At 37.3% G+C, this 20,890-nt stretch overlaps 2 long non-coding RNA genes across 2 annotated transcripts in view; one reads left to right on the top strand and one right to left on the bottom strand.

The window, feature by feature from the left end:
- The window catches only part of LOC112640497 (uncharacterized), a 374,890-nt gene that overhangs the window by 214,086 nt on the left and 139,914 nt on the right, over positions 1-20,890 (top strand). Inside the window, exon 15 of the long non-coding RNA XR_007407911.1 lies at positions 3,029-3,232. This is a non-coding gene — a long non-coding RNA (uncharacterized LOC112640497). The remainder of the gene's footprint in view (positions 1-3,028; positions 3,233-20,890) is intronic.
- LOC125754241 (uncharacterized) lies at positions 5,049-16,917 on the bottom strand. The gene is made up of 3 exons (XR_007407915.1): positions 16,834-16,917; positions 13,801-13,917; positions 5,049-5,129 (listed from the first exon to the last, which is right to left on the bottom strand). It is a non-coding gene; the product is annotated as an uncharacterized LOC125754241 (long non-coding RNA).

Genomic DNA, 20,890 nt, shown 5'->3' with positions numbered 1-20,890 from the left:
ATATATGCTAAGAAGTGATTTTGGAAAATTATCATATTAGTGAAGGTACGTGTTTAGCTGGTCAAAGAAAACCAACAATTAAAATGGCTTAAAGAAGATTAAAATTTATTTCTTAGTCTATTAATATTCTAGGCTTAACGTGATCCAGACTAGTAGGTTGGTTGCACAGACTGAGAGCTCCAGGACCCTTATATCCTGTTGCTTCACCATCCCTAAGACTTGTCCTAGGGACAGTCCACGTGGTCCATGACAGCTTTTCTCCACTTCCTCATGTCTGCTGCAGAAAATGGGAGTGGGCAGGATGGGTAAAATACAGAGATTCTATTGGTGTAAAAAAAAAAAAAACAATACTGGAGAAGTATCCAACCTAGCAGGCAGCACTATGCAGAATGTACCAGAATAAGGTATCTACCTTTGTCTCTGTAAATTCCCTAACTATCTGAGCACGAGCTTACATATCTGGAGTTCTGAACTGCATGTATCCTGGCCCCTTAGGATAATATAAGACTGTTCCTTGGAGAGATTCTTACACCAAGGAGATGCAAAATGGTACCTGGAAGAAATAGTAAACTAAGTGTAAAGGGAGTTGCGTTTAAATCTCAACTTATTATTTGTAAGTCGGATAACTTTAGATAGATTTCCTAAACTTATTGGATCCCAATTTTGTTGTCTACATATGAGGTTATTAAATGCTACCTTTTCTTGTGATGATGTTTGTCATAAGAATTAAACAGCAAGGTACTGAGGTGGGCACTTGACGGGATGGGCACTGGGTGTTATTCTGAATGTTGGCAAATTGAACACCAATAAAAAATAAATTTATTATTTAAAAAAAAAACAGCAAGGTACTGTTATTGCCTGACAGTAAGTGTCAGATTTAGGTATATCTGCGTGTGTGTGTATGAGATAATTAGATGGATAGTTGAAAAAGAATAAGAGAATAACATCAGAAAAAAAGCATGAAAATGACCATGATTATGACTATGATCTTTATTCATTTCTTTATCTCCAGTGCCTGCCATATGGCAGGCCCTACACATGTTAGTTGGCTTACTTTCTTAAATTGCAAGTTTACCTCAGAACATCACATCCAAATGCTTTTAGGGAAATTGTTTATATTTATTTGGAGTTTGTCAAACCTTTCTTTGTCTCATTTTTATCCACTTTTTAGAGTAGACCACATAGTAGAGAATGAAGGTGTGGTTTAACATAAAACTTGTGTTATTTCTTATTTTATCAGGAAGAGATCTAAAAGTGTGTCAATATTTTGAAAAGATGTAACAGTTGTATTTTATCATTCCTTTTATTTTTTTTCATCATGATAAGTGTGCTCTTTAATCCCTACCCCACCCCCACCTCCCCTCTACTAATCATCAGTTTGTTCTCTATCCTTGAGTCTGTTTCTTGGTTTGTCTCCCTCTCTCTCCTTTTGCTTTTGCTTGTTTATTTTGTTTCTTAAATTTCACATATGAGTGATATCATTTGGTACTTACCTTTCTCTGATTGATTTATTTCACTTAGCATTATAATCTCTAGCTCTATACATGTTGTTGCAAATGTCAAGATTTCATTCTTTATGTTCTGAATAATATTTCTGTGTATATGTGTGCACCATATCTTCTTTATCCATTCATCTATTGATGGACATTTGGGCTGCTTCCATAATTTGGCTTTCACAAATAATGCTGCAATGAATGAAGGGGTACATGTATCACCTTGGACTAGTGTTTTGGGGTTGGGGGGGTTGGTAAATAACCAGTAGTGCAATTACTGGGTTATAGTGTGGTTCTATTTTTAATTTTTTGAGGAAACTCCATACTGCTTTCCACAGTGGCTATGCCAGTAAGCATACCCAATAACAGGGCAGGAGGATTCCTTTTTTTTCACATTCTCATCAACCCTCGTTTCTTGTTTTAATTTAGCCATTGTGACAGGTGTGAGGTAAAATATCATTGTTTTGACTTGTATCTCCCTGGTGATGAGTGATGTTGAACATCTTTCTATGTGTTTGTTGGCCATCTGGATATCTTCTTTGGAGAAATGTCTATTCATGTCTTCTGCCCATTTTTAATTGGATTATTTATTTTTTGGGTATTCGGTTGTATCAGTTCTTTATATATTTTGGATACTAACCTCTTATCAGTCTGTCATTTACAAATATCTTCTCCCATTAGTGGGTTGATTGCTTTTAGTTTTGTTGATTATTTCCTTTGCTGTAGAGAAAACTTTATTTTGTTGTGGTACCAATAGTTTTTGCTTTTATTTCCCTTGCCTCAAAAGACATATTAGAAAAATGTTGCTATAGCCAAAGTCACAAATATTACTGCCTGTGTTCTCTTCAAGGATTTTTATGGTTTCACATTTAGGTCTTTAATCCATTTTGATTTTTTTCCATTCTTTTTTAAACCATCTTTACTTGAAGCCCTCCTATAAGATTAAACCATAAGGATTTTTGCCTTGGGAATGAGTCTTTAAGATGATTTTTTGAGGCCATTGTAATAGACTACTTTTGAAATCTTTTTTTTTTCTTTTCAAAAAAATAAAAGAATTTATTAAATTTCCAGTTCTCCCTCATGATAAATATCCAAACCAAGCCTGGCATACTTGATTCATAGAGGTGGTGTTGTTGGTGTTGGTGGTGGTGGTATTTGTGTGTGTGTGTGTGTGTGTGCGCACGCGTTTTACAGAAAGAGCTCATATGAGTAGGAGAGCCAGGGGCAGAAGGGTGTGGTAGTAGGAGGGGTGGAGGGAGATGGAGACAGAGAATCTTAAGCAGGCTCCATGCCCAGCTTGGAGCCAATGCTGGGCTCAGTCTCACAACCCTAAGATCATGACCTGAGCCAAAGCAACAGTTGAACACTTAACCAGATGAGCCATCCAGGTGCCCCTATAGAATTTTATTATAAGTCATTGTATAGAAATGTTAGTCTACTGTAAGGATGTTTCCCATTGGGGTACTTAGATTTTGTTTTTGGCTTTTTGTAAAAAAAAAAATTTGTTTTCTTTTCCTGTGGTGTCTGGAAAGCAGGAGGAAGAGAGAAAAAGAGTAAGAGGTTATTGCCCCAGTTTAATTCTCTTGGAGAAAACCCAAAAAACTGGAAGTGAGAAGTGGAAATTCATAGAGAATTTTGGGAAACTCCCGTGAAGGGGGCTTGCTCCTTCTCCGACAATATTAGAGCCAGTCCCTTTTTGAGAATTTCTTCATATGCTGAAGCATTATGGTGCCAACCAGGTAAGCATTTTGAAATGGTTCTATGTCAAGGCAGGTAGGCTAGACCCAACATGCTGGTAACCTGTAGGTTAGGTGTGGCCTTTAGGGGATCTAAATACTTCTGTATACTTTGGGTAGGAGACATCTAAGCACTGAATCAGGACAAAAAAATCACCAGAAGTTGCTAAACTGATGTCATGCCAGGGATCAATTAAATCTCAGGAGATATCAAGGAAGCATTCCTAGTGGTCTTGCCAACCACTGTGTACTAGGGAGGGAAGAAAGCAGCAAGGAAGGGTATGGAAGCCTCTCCTATACTCAGATGCCATCTTTGGAAGGTAGATCTGGGGCAAGGAAACACCTAATGAAGTAAGAAACTTAAAGTTAACCCAAGGAAATAATTTTAATTTGGAAGAGAAGGGATTTTTCCTCCTGCCTTAATGGAGTTCTATAGAAAGATGAGATAAGTTATAGATAATGGCAAAAGGTGTGGGATATATCTGAGTTGTTGCATACACATTTCAGCCCTACTATAAGGATTTAAAACATCCAGTACTATCCCAAAGTAAACATTGACATTCACTGGTGCTTAAAGTATATGCTATTTTGGTCAGCGGTTGCATGGTAAGATATTCTTTTATAAAAAAAGAAGCCATTGATTCCAGAATTTTCATAACTTCTAAGTTTCTTCATGACTAGGTGGTAGGGTGGAGAAATTTAAACCTTTCAGGAGAAATCCAACTGGCCTCCATGAGCACTTGTCAAAGAACTTGGAACTTCCAGGGGTGATCATTGAGCATCCTGTGAAAGGCGTAAGAAGGAGGGAGAAATGCCTATTGCCAATCAAAGGTAGGAGACTGAGCCAGGGAACCCGCTCCATTTGCTTTTGTGCCTGCTGTTTGGCTTGGCAAAGGCAGGCTCCATTGCAGGAGGGAAATGGTTTCTACATTGGTCTGCAGACTAAGAAGATGTAGAGTCAGTTGTTCAGATTTTAAAAGTTTGATTCATTTCCCTGGGACCTCCCCAAACACATTGACATTTTTACAAGAATGAAATGAAGGCAGTGATGACAAAGAAGACATTATAACTGCTGCCTAAATTGCCAGTTAGTATAATATTGATTTGTTAATGCTTCTGAAATGGTTTGTGAAGAAGGAACACTCTAAATAAGTTATCTGTCTTTCTGGCGGTGTAAGAGTACCACCTACTATTTATTAAGGGTTAGGTAACAGATTTAAAAAATTTTAAGTTATGAGGGAAAATGATTTCATATATTCTAAAGGAGATACTTTGAAGAAAATGTCACTGCTGGGCAGCCTTGTCTTATAATTAAATGTATTTTCCAAGGAGCTCACAGTCTAAGGAGATAGTCAAGGAACATGCACTTATAATGTAATGTTTTTTGGTATTTGGTCATTCATAGAGCAGAGTGTTATCAAATGCCATCATTGTGCCAAGTATTGAGCTAGATGTTGAGAATGTAAAAGTTTGCTGTTTAACTGTGGTGATAAGTCTGAATGATTTATTAGAGTAAAGGAATACTAAGAGAGAGGCTTACAGAGCCATAAAGGAACATGAACAGTGATGACTGGGGAGCAGATTTGGGGAATTAGAGAAGGCTTCATGGAGGAGGTGTTATTTGTGAGAATCTTTTATACTAAGCTGCATGAAATCACTTCTATAACATAGCAGGTACTTTGATGAATAAGCAGTTTGGGGGTTTTCTTAAAAACAAAAGGATTAATCAACAGGAGGGAGTTTCTTTTGTATGTGCCTTAAGACAACCTGAAATGAGGAGCTCAAGCCATTGTTTAATCTTTTAAAAAAATTTTATTTTGATCATTGTTAAAGTAAAATCATCTCTACCACATTGCATTGTGCTAGAGGACTTGGGAATGGTCATTATGAAAGCCAGCATCTGTGAAAGCAAAAGTGAGAAGAAAAGTAGTTTGTCAAAGGCATCTTCTAACAACTTCACCTTATGCCCTTCCTTTCTTGGCCCCTCCCCTCTTTCCTTTGACTGTTGTGATGGGTATTTGGGGTTATCCCATTCTTCTTTGTTCCATTGCTGGATAGGAAACCATTGTCATTGTTAGCCTGTATGGCTACAAAATCCTAGTCATGGAAAACTGATAAGTAAATCCTATTACTTGAAATATACATATATATGTGCAAGTTCTCCATTTCTATTCCCAGTGTAGATTTGAGTGATGAGAGGAAAGGAAAAGGGAATGATAGGAAAAAGAGTTTATATGTATACACATTTATAATATAGACATATGTATATGTATATGTGTGTTATATCACGTAACATGTTATTGTGCTAAATGATGTTGATTGTGTTGCCAAGAATCATAAAGTCTGGAAAATTTTAATTCAACTTTTGATCTTCTCCTTGTACCTGGCACTGTCATATTCTACCCCCAGAGCATGTCAACTTTTCAGCTTCTGAACTGATTGCTTTTAGCCATTTAACTGGTTAAACTCTATGAACCCAGAGTAAACTGATTCTGGGATGATTTCTTGATAGTACTTAGTACTGATTGTCTTTTAGAGAAGGCATGTGATTGTTATTGGTGAGATTTTGATGGTTTTAGTTTCTTCATCAGGCAGTTTTGTGTGTTTCTGTTGCTTAGTTATAACCTCATAAATTTTCCTTTGTTATTTAAGCTTATTATTTTGTATTGTATGCAGCCTGTTACATAGTTAAAGACGATTCTTATTCACCTCAATTCCCCACTGATTATTCTGGAAATTATTACTATATTTGTCAATACTTAGCCCACTATAGAGTATACTCATTTTTTCCCCTTCTAAATGTTAATTCATTTTCTCTTTAATTTCACCAAAACTCTAAAAGTCTCCCACTACATCTAATTAAAAAATTCTTCCTTACTTAACATTGTATTTGTTTATTACTTTCATTTTAGTTGCTTATGGTTTCTTATAAATGTCAAGTGTAAGAAATAAAAAATTTAATATGTCTGCAACTCATAAAATCTTAAAATCTAATTTTCAGTTTGACACAAAATTCAAAAACAACTCAAACTGTTCAAATGCAACTTCTTGGAAACGTTTCCAAATTGATTCCAAATATTCTTTTGTAGTTATGGGTCTTTTTTCCTTCTGCATATTTGTTAATTTTCATTGTTTTGTTTTTAAGAATTTCAAAAAAAATTGAAAGTTCAAACAACTACCACATGATCACTGAAATACATACTCATTAGATTGGGTAAGACCTTCATAGTTATTTTATACACAAACTCATTGCATTTTAAAATCTTTACATACATGCTCTCCAAGAGATAATCTGGCTTATTCTTGAATGCTTTCTTTTAAAAAAAAGGAAATCACTAACTTTAAAAGCAATATATTCCTTTCATGTTTAAGCAACTGTGTCAGAAATTTTCTCCTGCCAGGACTTTTGTCCCCTTGTTCTTCATTCTGGAGTTTTCTTGAAGTTATAACCCTTTTGGAATTATCTTGAAGTAAGTATGGTTCTTCAATCATTGTAAACTTTTTGCTATTTTATATCAACAACTATAGGGTCTCAAAGCATTTTTTTTTCCTTCCCTCACAGATTCATCCTGTTCCTTGTGATTTTCTTGTGATTGTGATTGCTTCTTGTGATTGCTTACATTATATGTTTGGGGGTTTTCTATTGCTCTCAGATCTTGCTCCAGTTTGTAGCCTTCCTGGAGAGTGTGCCCCAAATTTGGACACAAAGTCCAGATATGCCCAAATAGAACCATCATCCTTTCTCATTGTTGAAATGATTAACTCTGATAAATACATCCTAAGATTGCATATTAGGATTTTTGAATATTTTATTTTTGATTCAGATCAGGCTTACTATTAATTTAACATGCTTTCACCTCTATGATGAGTTCCATATCCCTTACTACCCAGAACTCAGTCTGCATTTTGGGCTTTACAGTAGGTCTTAAAACTAATCTCCTTTAAAACTCATCTTGGTTCTGGTTCAAGATGGTAATATACAAAGAGCCCAAACTCACCTCCTCCCACAGACACACTGAATCTATAGCTATGCATAGGAAAAAATTATATAAGTATGTATAAGAGCAATTTCCTCTGTAAAAAAAAAAAAAAAGTAAAAACTGGCAGAGTGGCCTCTTTACATTAGATAAATAAGAGGGAAACCACATCAAAGTGGGTAAGGAAAGCTGAGCCACATACTTGCCATAAACTCCACCCTCAGCATGGTGACCCACAATGAGGGGGGAAATCTCGAAACATATCTGAACTTCTCCTGAGAAGCAAAGGGGTCCTACCCCACATGTGCACCCCAACTTTTAAGACCAACACCTGAGAGATAAGCACCCAAAACATCTGTCTTGGAACACCAATGGGGCTCATGCTCAACAGACCCATGGGGCTATGGCAAACCAAGAGCATCTCTTAAAGGGCCAACATATAGTCACTCATCCAAGGGCCCAGTCCAGAAGCGGCCCTTTGAAAAGTGCCCAGATTTTATGAGAGACTCATTTTCTAATTTTGAAGCATTGGTCTAAGGGGTAGGGATAATGCTAGGATACTTTCCAGGGATGGAGACTGGTGAATGGAATCTTCCCCCTGGCCTCCTGCTTTGCTAACGCTGGTAAATGCTATATTTCTTATTTCTTATTTTTTTCTTTAAAATTTTTTTGCTTTTTCTTCTTTTCCTCCCCCCCCCCCGCCTTTTTTTTTGTGTAAATACCATCTCTGCATGACCCCTCTGCCTTGTTCCAACCAGTGCATGCCTTCTTCACATTATCTCTCTGCTATGCTCCAGAATATAAATATCTCCCAGAGGGGAGCTTTTACACATGTCTAGTATCCCAGTTTTATGGGTGATTTTTGTGGTCATCACCCAGGAGATATTCCTTGATCACTTGGCTCTGGAAAACAAGGAGGCTTATGTTCTTAGGTTCCATGAGATTCTAACAATCAGACAGACAGTTCTTGGCAGAGTACTACCCCCAGGGCACTGCAGCAGACTAAAATACATCTCAAGCTGTTCCATGAAAGAAGCCTACTTGCTAGTCCTAGAGCTTCAGTTTTAGGGACAGGCTTCAGGTGTAGCATACATCTAGATGCTGTTGGGATGCTGTCAGGGAACATGGGCTCATGAACATAATCTTTACATTGTCCTTCTGCCTTACTATGACTCACTGGTATCTCCAAATGATTGCTACCCAGGAGACATCTCTAGATTGCTTATTCTGGGAGCAGGTAGGACTAATGCTTGTAATCCTAAAGGATTAGATATATTTACATTCTTTAAAAGCTGTTGCTTAAGGGCCTGGCTTCCAATCAGCCTGAATCCAAATGCTGACTGATCCTCTCCTTTGGGACACTGATTGGTCTTGGCACACCCTCGACTGTTGGGAGCTATTAAAAATTAAACAGGCTTCTGGGACAATCACAAAGACTTGAGAGATAGCCAAGAGGTAGAGCAAGGTTGAACATTAAGTTTCATATCCTATACAACCCTTCAAGAGTGGAAGAGATGGCTGTTCCATGTGATGTATAGAAACAAACACAGGCAAAAGGAAAAGGAAGAAACCTAGGAATATATTCTAAATGCAAGAACAAGATAAAAACCTTTGGTGGGGGAGTGGAGAACCTTAATAAAATGGAGAAAAGTAATATGCCTGGTTCAAGGAGTTGAAAGTAATGGTCATAAAGATGCTCACCAAACTCAGAAGAATGGATGAATATGGCAAGAATTTCAATAAAGAGAAAATATAAGAAAATGCCAACAGAACTTACAGAGCTGAAGAATGCAGTAATTGAACTGAATATACTCAAGAGGTTCAACAGCAGTCTAGATGGAAACAAAGAAATCAGTGAACTTGAAGACAGAGCATATTCAGCTAATTTGAGCAGCTAAAAGAAAAAAAGGGGAAAAGTGAAGGTAGCTTAAGAGATTTAGGGACAACATCAGGCATACTAACATTCACATAGGGGCTCCAGAAGAAGAAAAGAGAGAGAAAGGGCCAGAAATATTATTTTAAGAAATAATGGCTGAAAACTTCCCTCATTACCAGGCACTTATCTTTTTATGTCTTTAGCTCTTAACTCATTATTTTTATAATTTTTGTCTTTTAAGCTTCATACTAGCTCTATAGGTAATTAGGCTACTACTTTTACTATATATTTACTTTTTCCAGGAGATTTATACTTTTATGTTTTCTTGTTACTAATTAGTGCCCTCTCTTTTCAGCTTAATGAAATCTCCTTAACATTTCTGATAAGGTGAGTTTAGTGGTGATGAACTCCTTTTGCTTTTGCTTGTCTGGAAAATTCTTTATGTCTCAATTCTGAGTAATTTTGTTGGATAGGGTATTCATTTTTCTATCTAATTTAGGTAAGAAAGAGACATCTGGATCCAAGAAGCCTGGAAGGTTCCAATTAAGGTGAATCCAAAGACAACCACAACAAGACACATTATAATTAAAATGTCAAAAGTTAAAGCCAAGGAGAGACTCATAAAAGCAGCTAGAAAAAAATATCTTATTATGTATAAAGGAATCACTATAGGACTATGAGCAGATTTTTCAGCAGAAACTTTGCAGTCTAGAAGAGAGTGACACTCTTTCAAAATGCTGAGAGAAAAATGAATACTTTGAATATCCAACAAAATTACTCAGAATTGAAAGAGACATAAAGGATTTTCCAGACAAGCAAAAGGAGTTCATCACCACTAAACTCACCTTATCAGAAATGTAAAAGGGATTTCATTAAGCTGAAAAGAGAGGGCACTAGTTAGTAACAAGAAAATATATAAAAGTATAAATCTTGCTGGAAAAAGTAAATATATAATAAAAGTAGTAGCCTAATTACCTATAGAGCTAGTATGAAGCTTAAAAGACAAAAATTGTAAAAATAATGAGTTAAGAGCTAAAGACATAAAAAGATAGGTGCCCGGCTGGTTCAGTCAGTACAGAATGCAGCTTTTAATCTCAAGGTTGTAAGTTTGAGCCCCATGTTGGGTGTAGAGATTGCTTAAAAATAAAATCTTATAAAAAAGATAAAAATGTGACATCAAAAACATAAATGTAGGGGGGATAAAAGTATAGATCTTTAGAATTTAAATTCAAATTTAAGTTCAAATTTAAGTTATCAACTTAAAATGTAATGCTATAAATATAAGCTGCTACAGTAACCCATATAGTAACCCATAAACAAGGATCTATAGTAGATAGACAAAAGATAATGAGAAAGCATATCATGAAAAGAAGTCACCAAGCCACAAAGGAAAGGGGCAAGAGATGAAGAAAGGAACAAAGGAACTACAAAATAGCCAAAAAAAAAAAATTTTTAACAGAATGGAAATAAATATATACCTAGCAATAATTAGTTTAAATGTCAATGTACTAAATTCCACAGTCAAAAGACATAGAGTGCTTGAGTGGATAAAAGCAAAACAATTCAAAACCCAAATAGGAACCGTCTATATGCTGCCTACAAGAGACTTCAGAGGATACACTGAGTGAAAGTGAAGAGATGTAAAAACATATCCCATGTAAATGGAAACAAAAAGAAAAGCTGAGATAATTATATCAGACAGCTTCAAACCAAAGATTGTAATATGAAAGAAAGGCATTACATAGTGAAGATAGAACATTTGTATATATTTATGCACCCAATATAGAAGCATCTAAAAATATAGTGCAAATAAGAACAGACCTAACAGGAGAAATTAACAATAATAAAATAATGAGGGATTTTAACACCCCACTTACATCAAGAGGTAGATCATCCAGAGAGAAAAAAAGAAGGAAACATCAGCTTTAAAATTGATAAATCTTTAGCTAGACTCATCAGGCAGAAAAAGGCTTCAAAATCAGAAATAAGACAGTAGACAAACTGATAATGAAGAAACACAAAAGTATTTGTATTTTATGAATGTTATGAACAATTATATGACAACAGATTGGGCAACCTAGAAAAAAATGGACAAACTCCTAGAAACATATAACCTTCCAAGACTGAAACATAAAGAAATAGAAAATCTGAATACTTACTAGTAAGAAGATTGAATCAAATTTAATTTAAAAAACTTCTACAGGGATCCCTGGGTGGCGCAGCGGTTTGGCGCCTGCCTTTGGCCCAGGGCGCGATTCTGGAGACCCGGGATCGAATCCCACATCGGGCTCCTAGTGCGTGGAGCCTGCTTCTCCCTCTGCCTGTGTCTCTGCCTCTCTCTCTTTCTCTCTGTGTGACTATCATAAATAAATAAAAATTAAAAAAAAAAAAAAACTTCTACAAATGAAAGTCTAGGATCAGATAGCTTCACTGGTGAGTTCTACCAAACTTTCTGAGAAGAATTAATACCAATCCTTTTCCAACTCTTCCAAAAAATAGAAGAGGAGGGGACACTTCTAAGGCCATTTCATGATGCCAACACCACCCAAGGATACCACAAGAAAATAAAATTAGAGGCCAGTCTCCCTGATGAACATAGATGTAAACATCGTCAACAAAAGATTAGCAAAACCAATTCAATATATTAAAAGGATCATGTACCACGACTAAGTGGGATTTATTCTAGGGATGTAAGAATGATTGAACATCTGCAAATCAGTCAATATGATATATCACATGAACAAAAAATCATATCTCAAAAGATGCAGAAAAAGCATTTCACAAAATTCAACATTGATTTATGATGAAAACTCTCAACAAAGTGGGTATAGAGGGAATATACCTCAATGTAATAAAGGCCATATATGGCAAATCAACAACTAATGTATTCATTGGTGAAAAGATAAAAGGTTTTTCTCTGAGGTCAGGACAAAGACCAGGATGCCCACTTTTACCAACATAGTATTGGAAGTCCTAGCCAGAACAATTAGGCAAGATAAAGAAATAAAAGGTATTCAAATTGGAAAGGAAGAAGCAAAACTGATTCTATATGCAGACAACATGATGCTATATATAGAAAACCCTAACAACTCTACCAAAAAACTATTGGAAATAATAAACAAATTCAATGAGTTTTCTGGATATGAAATCAATTTACATAAATCTATTGTTTCTATACAATAATGATAAACTATTAGGGAAAATAAGAAAGCAATTGTGCTTACAATTGCGTCAAAAATAAGAAAATACCTAAGAATAAATCCAACCAAGGAAGTAAAGGACCTGTAAACTAAAAACTGTTTAAGACATTGATGAAAGATAACAAAGATATGTATCTATTAGATAGTCAATGTTTATGGATTGGAAGAATTAATAGTGTCAAAATGTCCTACCAAAGAAATGTTTGGATTCAGTACAATTAATTTTAATGGTATTTTTCATAGAAGTAAACCAAACAACTCCAAAATTTGTATGGAACCACAACAGACTCTGAATAGCCAAAGCAATTTTCAGAAAGAAGAACAAAGCTGGAGGCATCATGCTTCCTAATTACAAACTCTATTACAAAGCTACAGCAATCGGGATCCCTGGGTGGCTCAGCGGTTTAGCGCCTGCCTTTGGCCCAGGGCATGATCCTGGAGTCCCGGGATCGAGTCCCACGTCCAGCTCCCTGTGAGGAGCCTGCTTCTCCCTCCTCCTGTGTCTCTGCCTTCTCTCTATCATGAATAAATTTTAAAAAAATCTAAAATCTACAGCAATAAAAAAGTATGGTATTGCCATATAAAGAGACATGTAAGCCAATGAAATAGAAGAGAGAGCCTAGAAATAAACCCATTCATAAATATCAATTATTTATAATAAAGCCAAGAATATGGAATGGAGCGGGGAGGGAAGACAATATCTTCAGTAAATAGTGTTGGCAAAAGAGGGCAGTTGCAAAAGAATGAAACTGGACAACTGTCTTCCACTGTATATACAACTCAACTCAAATGGATTAAAGACCTGAATGTAAGACCTGAAAACATAAAACTTCTAGAAGAAAATGTAGGTTGTAAGCTCTTTGACATCCATTTTGGTGATGATTTTTTTGATTGACACCAAAAACAAAGGTAAAAGAACCAAAGATAAACAAGTGGGACAACATTAAATTAAAGGCTTCTTTATAGCAAAGGAAACCATCAACAAAATGAAAAGACAATCTACTGAATGGGAGAAAATATTTGCAAATTATATATCTGATACGTAGTTAATATTCAAAATATATATGAAGAATTCATACAACTCAATAGCAAAACAAACAAAAAACCAAAACGTATTAAAACAAATGAGCAGAAGTTCTGAATAAACATTTTCTCAAAAATATGTCAGTAGCTGGGACGCCTGGGTGGCTCAGTGGTTGAGCATCTGCCTTCAGCTCAGGGCGTGATCCCGGGATCGAGTCCCACATTGGGCTCCTTGTGAGGAGCCTGCTTCTCCTTCTGCCTGTGTCTCTGCCTCTCTCTCTCTGTCTCTCATGAATAAATAAATAAAATCTTAAGAAAAAAAAAAAAAAACACATGCCGGTAGCAATAGGAATGTGAAAAGATGCTTGACATCAGTGATCATGAGGGAAATGCAAATCAAAACTACAACGAAGTATTACCTCATTCCTGTCAGAATGGCTAAAATAAAAAAGACAAGAAATAAAAAGTGGTCTGAAGATGTGGAGAAAAACTCACATGCAGTTGATGGGATTGTGAATTGGTGTAGCCAGTATGGAATACAGTATGGAGGTTCCTCAAAATTTGAAAATACAACTACCATATGTCCCAGGCTTTCGGGTACTAGGTGTTTATCTAAAGGAAATGGAAACATTAACTTGAAAAGTTATATACGCTCCTGTGTTCATTGCAGATTTATAATAGCTAAGATATGGAAACAATGACTATGCGCCCAACAACAAATGAATGGGTAAAGAAGATGTAGTATATACACACAGTGAAATATTAGCCATGAAATGAAATCTCATTTGCAACAACATGCATGGACCTTGAGGGCATTCTGTTAAGTGAAATAAGTCAGAGAAGACAAATACCATATGATTACACTTATATGTGGATTCTTAAAAAAATAGGAGAAAGTAGTCAAAAGATACAAATTTCTAGTTATGAGATAAGTCATTGGGATGTAATGCACAGCGTGGTGACTATATTAATGATCCTGTATTCCGTATTTGAAAGTTGCTAAGAGAGTAAATCTTAAAATTTCTCCCCTACTCCCCGCCATATTCTGTAACTATGGTGATGGACTATGTAGGTTGACTAGGTCTCTGGTGATCATTTCATAATATATACAAATATCAAATTAAAAAGTCATCTTACTGTATTTATCCTGACTTGGAGAGATGCTTTTAGCTTTTATTATGTCCTAAATCATTCATTGTCATTTATAAATTTATAATCCTTTTCAGATTTATACAAATTTAGCATTCTTACCTCCTTTATTTTTATATAAGTCATGGATAAAAGTATTTAGTATGAGGGAATCAAGGTAACTTCTGTCTAGGTTGCCACTGACCCGCTGGTAAATACCCATTATATGTATTCCTTTAAAAATTACAGATGCAACAATCTGATCATTTCACTCACATTTTTTCATATTATCTTGTAAATGACACTTTGTAAAGTGTAGAAATGATATGTTTTGTATATACTACATTTTCTTTGCCTGCCAGAGCAGGAAAGGTAAGTTAATCTCTTTTGACCTATTAATGAAGCCAGGCTAACTCCTAATAGAAAATATTAGCTATCCTTGGCCTCACAATATTCCCTTTTCTGGAGTCTGCTGGCGCTGACATGCATTTCCCTCTCCTTTGGCATGTGCTATATCCATCTCCTCTGTTTTGAATCTAAGGCATTTGGTGGGTCTGCAGTTCTCCAGCTCCACTACTAGTCTTACGGTTTCCTTACTGGCTCACCTCACATTTGCATTTCTCTTAGCCACAGGAGAGGAGACTCTTCTAAAAGAATGATATGTTCTTGTTTTGAGAACAAGATATTCTATAAAAAATTATTCAAATATACAGAGGTTTCAATCCCCTCCTGCTGGTGTTGATAGCACACTTTCATTTTGGGGAACATTCACAACAGAGACAAGGGAGATCAAATAAGAAATGTGGGCTTTTTCTGTCTCTTCACTACCTCTTATCCCTAAATTGAGGGCTTCCCAAGTAGGCCTGTCCCCCTTCAAAATTCACTGTCAGGAAAATGAAAAGACAACCTGGGGGAATGTGTTTTCAAATCACATATCTGACAATGGACCTTTATCCAGAATATGAAAGAACACTTCAAAGGCAGTGATAATACAAATGAGCAAAAGACCTGAAAAGACAGCTCACCAAAGAAATGCATGAATGGCAAATAAGCATGATGATCAACATTATTCATCAGGGAAAAACATATTAAAAGCATGTGTAATATCACTGCACATTTATTAGAGATGCTTAAAGAAAATACTGGGGGTACCAGGTATGGGAAGGATGTTGAGAAACTTGAACTCTAGTACTGTAACTGGTGGGAAGACCAAGTGGTTCAGCCGGTTTGGAAAGCAGTATGGTAGTTTCTGATAAAGCTAAACATGCACTTCAGACACGAACCTGGCAATCTTACTCCTAAGTCCTCAACAGACATGGAAATTCACATCCATACAAAAATCTCTATGGGGATGTTTATAGTGGCTTTATTTGTGATTGCCAACCACTGAACAATGGCTCTCCACTATGGGGTAATCAGACACTGGAATTCTACATAGCAGTAAAGAAGGACAAACTGTTGAAACGTGCCACAACATGGATCACTCTCACATGTACCCGTGCTAGTGAAAGAAACCAGGTTAACAAGGCTGACTAATTTCATTCTTTCAAACACAAATCTGCAAAGACAGAGAACAGATAGTTGCCGGTAGTTGGGCAAGGAGGGAGGGATCGACTACAAAGAGGCGTGGACGAGGGCTTTTGCATAGTAGATCTCTTCTCTAATAGGATTGCTGTCTTCAGTATGACCATCTATCAGTCAATTCACAGAACTGTGCACGAAAAAGACTGATGAGATTTTCCTGGAAGTGAATGAAAGCTTAATTTAAAAAAATGTGTGTGTAACTTATTATGCAAGTACATTTTAATTTTTAAAAGATTGTATTTATTTGAGAGAAAGAGAGCATGCTCAAACAGAGGGAGGGGCAAAGGGAGAGGGAGACTCCTTGCTGGGCAAGGAACCCAATGCAATATGGGGCTCCATCCCGGGCCCCTGAGATCATGACCTGAGCTGAAGGCAGACACTTAACTGACTGAGCAACTCATGGACCCCTAAGTACCTTTTATTTTTAATAAACAAAGCCATTTTATTTTTTTTACCCTATGGTGCGTCTCAACCAGAAATATCACTAATAATAGCTGGCTGAAACTTGCAGACTCACTCACCATCTGAGCTCTGTTTCCAACCTTTTCCCTCAAAAACTTTCCTCTCTTCATAGAGTCCTCCAGTAGAGAGCTTATATAGCCCTTAGGATTATAGCCCTGTTTTAAGAATGTCTCAGAAACTGCACTGTTTTTTTGTTTTTTTGTTTTTTTGTTTTTTTGTTTTTTTTTTGTCCATAGGTTAATATAACACAAACCCAGTAGCCAGAACCCTACTGTGCTTTTTTTTTCCAAATGCCCTTGAACCCTAGCCCCAATTTAATATTTGGGGAGGGCTCAGCGATGATGAAATACATACAAATTAAATATGTCTGGTATGATCACATTTTCCTGGTGCTTCATGGAATCGTGAGGTTTCAAAACCCACCAGTCCAGATCAGATTTTCCTTGTTTGTTGATGAATATGGAATGTGGGGTGGAATCAGAATCACAGAATGTTCGAGCTGGAAGATTCCTAGAGTTGAGCAAGTCCAATTCTTTATTTTACCGAATCAAAAGTTTCATTGCCTGTTGGCCATTCTCTGGTAACTTCAGGCATTCTCTGATCTTACATTCCTTGGGTTTCATCCAGACCCAGGTCTGAGATACACTGTGCTCCTAGAGAAATGCATTCCACTTGGATAAAGCAAAACAAAAGCCCAGCCACCTATTTTACTAGCAGACAGGAGAATAAATATGTAGTTCTGAGGGTGCATCAGCAATCAGCTATGCTGTGGTTCTCTAAAATGAAGTTTATTTAAGTAGCCTTGGGTTTTTCCCTAAGGTTACGCATTTGGGTTCCTTAAGATTTCTGTCAATGCAGTAGTAAAGACTCTTGATTTATTTCATGTATGCATGTATGTGTGTATTGAAATTTAACTGAAGTTCAAGCTGAACACCCTAGATGTGGGGAAGTCTAATTTTTTTAAAACACCTATTTTTAAGCTTGCCTTACTTTGTTTATCCTTAGAAAATTTCCATGAAGGGAAATCCAAGGGTCTCTCAGAAAGAAAGAAAGAAAAGAAAGAAAGAAAGAAAAAAGGAAAACATGCAGTTAGATTTTCTGCTGCTCTTGGCTTCTCAAGAATAAAGTTTTGTGGCAAAACTACAGAACCGCCAAGGTTTGGCGTTCTCACCACGGAAGAGGAGTGGGTGATATTTGAGAAGGTAGTCTCAGTAGGAGGAAATCAAGGCCACTCAGCTCACTTATTTATTTCCTTTCCTCTCAACCCATTTACTAGAAGTTTCTGGGTCCTCAGCGTATTTGCCCTCTTGACTAATTTCTTACTATGACGTCTCTTAAACTTGCATCTTCGCTTTTAATTTTCAACTTTTAGCCACATGCAGGAGGGTAGTCCCATTTAGAATGCCCTTCCTTTCTCTTTTAGGGCCCAACTAAGTCATTATCCCTGGTGAATGAATTTCTTCTTAAATTGGACTGGCTGAAGTCCTGGTGTATAGGACCTCTAGTTGCTAAGAAAACAAAACAAACAAACAAAAAGAAACAGTGCATGGTTTGTCTGCCTCTTTAAAAATCTCATCAATTCTTACTCCACAGTAAGTGGAAGAGCTAAATTGTTAAAGTGATATAGATTTGCTTCCTTTTAGTGTTTTCTTTGTTTTGCTTCTTATTTTGAGAGTGAGGATAACTTCTTGTTTGAATAGAAAAATTCTCAGAACGTGTTGGGGGCTTGGGCCAGGCCTGCCAGACAGCATACTGGGTGGGGTGCTCTAATTAGCAGGTAGTGAAAGCAGCTTGCCATATTTCTCTCCTGAGCTCCCTTTAGGGATTCTTCCTTGATGAACTTCTCCAATTCCTCCCCTCCAGCTCTGGTTGGTCAGCCCCCTTCCCCCGGCCGGCATGTCCTGGGGGTAGCCGTTGAGGGTCCAGATTCTGGGAGCCTCTGTCACCTACATCCTGTCAAGGTCCCGTCTGACTCCCTGCAATCCTATTCCTTAGACATGGTCTCATTTCCTCTATTCTTTCAAGGGTTGTGGCCCCATCTGATAAGTAAATGTGAGGGAGGAAACACTGGTAGATTTTAGCAGTAGCCATGTAGGTAGCGTAGAGCTGCTCTTGCTCTCTGACCTCAAGGGGAGTCACAGTGCAAAATAGGGAAAGCTGAGGAGGGCATCCCACGTGGTGGGCAGCTCCCTTGCCCAGCTTAGCCCTATGCCTGTGATGCTTTGGTCCAGAGCAGTAAAACTTAGACCATGCTCTTGGGCTGCATGTGGCTTTGTGTGTTCATCCGGGACTCTCATGTCTGCATGGACATCCCATTATCCTGGGGCCCACGGGGCAAGAGCAGTTTTGAGGCATTTCTGGTTAATGTTGCTTATGAATAAGCTTCTCAAATCACACACCAGAACAAACTCTCTTTCAGGGAACAAGTTTTTGTCGTACTGATTTAATTCCCAAAGCCACTTGGATTATGTGTAGGCTTGGCCTTAGGAAATTGAAGTAGAACAAGAAGTTGTTTTTTAAACATTAAAATGAAGAAGTTAAAGTGGTGGTTTATTAGCATGTTCATCTCCCTTTCTACCTTTCCACAAAGAGAGGAAGCATTTATCCTACAGTGGTGCTTGCTTGAATGCAAGAACTCCATCTAATGGAAATCCCATGCTTTAGGCTGAGCTGGAGGGAGCATCTCCAGTGGCTCAGACCCAGACCTTCGAGGCAAGGGATGGACACTGTGGTACTTGGTTTGTGGTGGAATATCTGGAAAAAGCATTGGTTACATATTTGTTACCCTTGGCTAATGAGTCCCAGTCGGCGGAGGCTAAGCTGAACACCACACAGGCAGCAGACCATCAGCTTGCTTCTCGTGAATGCAAAGATGTCAGTGGAATCAAGCCTTGTCTTTTCATGTAACCTGGCAGCTGATTTCCCCCTTAATTAGTTACAACACCATTAACACAAAACAAAGGATTTTGTTGTCTTTTTTTAAACAAAATGGTGCCAGACATCTAGAATTTATTTTCTAAGTGTGTCATTAAGCATATTTTTTCTTATAAAACAGGCTTGAAGGTCAAAAACAGATTTTTTTTTTCTAGTGGAGATTGTTTGCTGCCCATGCTCTTAAGGATTTCTTAAGAGGAAAACATGATGACGGAAGAATGTGTTCCATCTCCCCCTAGGTCTTGCCCTTATATGTAATAACTAATAATTTGGTATTTTGAAGTTTACAAAGGATTTGGATATGTAGACCCTTAAGGGGAGGTCCTCACGAGGATTAGAGGAGAGAAAAAGAGACTCAGAATATTACTACTTGTAAGGCTCTGAGAGTCTTAGTATAACAGTTCTAAATTGTGCGCAGTAGAATACTGGTTCTGAGAAAGGATATTTGAGAGTCAGTTTCCAAGGTTATATGTTTGGGAAACATGAAAATTTTTTTCTTATTCTGGAGATTCACAATGCATGTTAACATAGTCCCTGAGGAGTCCTAAAATGGAAGAAAACAATTAACTTTGCTTTAATGTAGAATTTCCCACTTGTATTTGGTTATATAATATCTCAATATCCCTTGCCTCCTTCCCCCCCCCCCCCTCTTAAAACACTTAGAGAAACCAAAGTTACACAGCTAAATGATGGCAAAACTTGATCTCAAGATTCTCAGGCTCCAGATCATTACATATCTTGCTAAGATCTGTGACTTACTCTCTCTGACTCACGCCTTGTGGAGTTATGATTGGGTCAGGCATCAGTGGGCTAAGATTTTGATTTGCCAAGTCTTTCTTTGCCTTTTGTCCTCAAGGTGCTTTACCTTCAAGAGGGGACATTAATATGTTCATGTAAACAAATAATAATAGTGTGGTGATCTTTTTTCTAATTTTTAAAATTTAAATGTAATTAGCTAACATATAGTTTCAGATTAGAGTTCAATAATTCATCAGTTGCGTGTAATACCCAGTGCTCATCTCATCACAGTGCCCTCCTTAATGCCCATCACTCGCTTACCCCATCTCCCCTCCCACCTCCCCTCCAGCAAGCCTCAGTTTGTTTCCTATAGTTAAGAATCTCATGGTTTTTCTCCCTCTCTGATTTCTTCCGATTCTGGTTTTCCTCCCTTCCCCTATGGTCCTCTGCACTGTTTCTTATGTCCCTCATATGAGTGAAACAGTATGATAATTGTCTTTTTCTCTCTGTTTTTTTAAAAAGATTTTATTTATTTATTCACGAGAGACACAGAGAGGCAGAGACATAGGCAGAGGGAAGGAAGGCTCCCTCCGGGGAGCCTGATGTGGGATTCAATCCCAGGATCATAACCTGAGCCAAAGGCAGATGCTCAACCATGGAACCACCCAGGTGCCCCAATAATTCTTTCTTTGATTGACTTATTTCGTCCTGCATAATACCCTCCAGTTCCATTTACATC

This window comes from Canis lupus, chromosome 33 (genome assembly GCF_003254725.2).
Source record: "Canis lupus dingo isolate Sandy chromosome 33, ASM325472v2, whole genome shotgun sequence".
In the NCBI taxonomy this organism is placed as follows: Eukaryota; Metazoa; Chordata; class Mammalia; order Carnivora; family Canidae; genus Canis; species Canis lupus.
The sequence above is the reverse complement of the archived record's forward strand: the minus strand, read 5'-3'. Positions and strand labels throughout refer to the sequence as shown.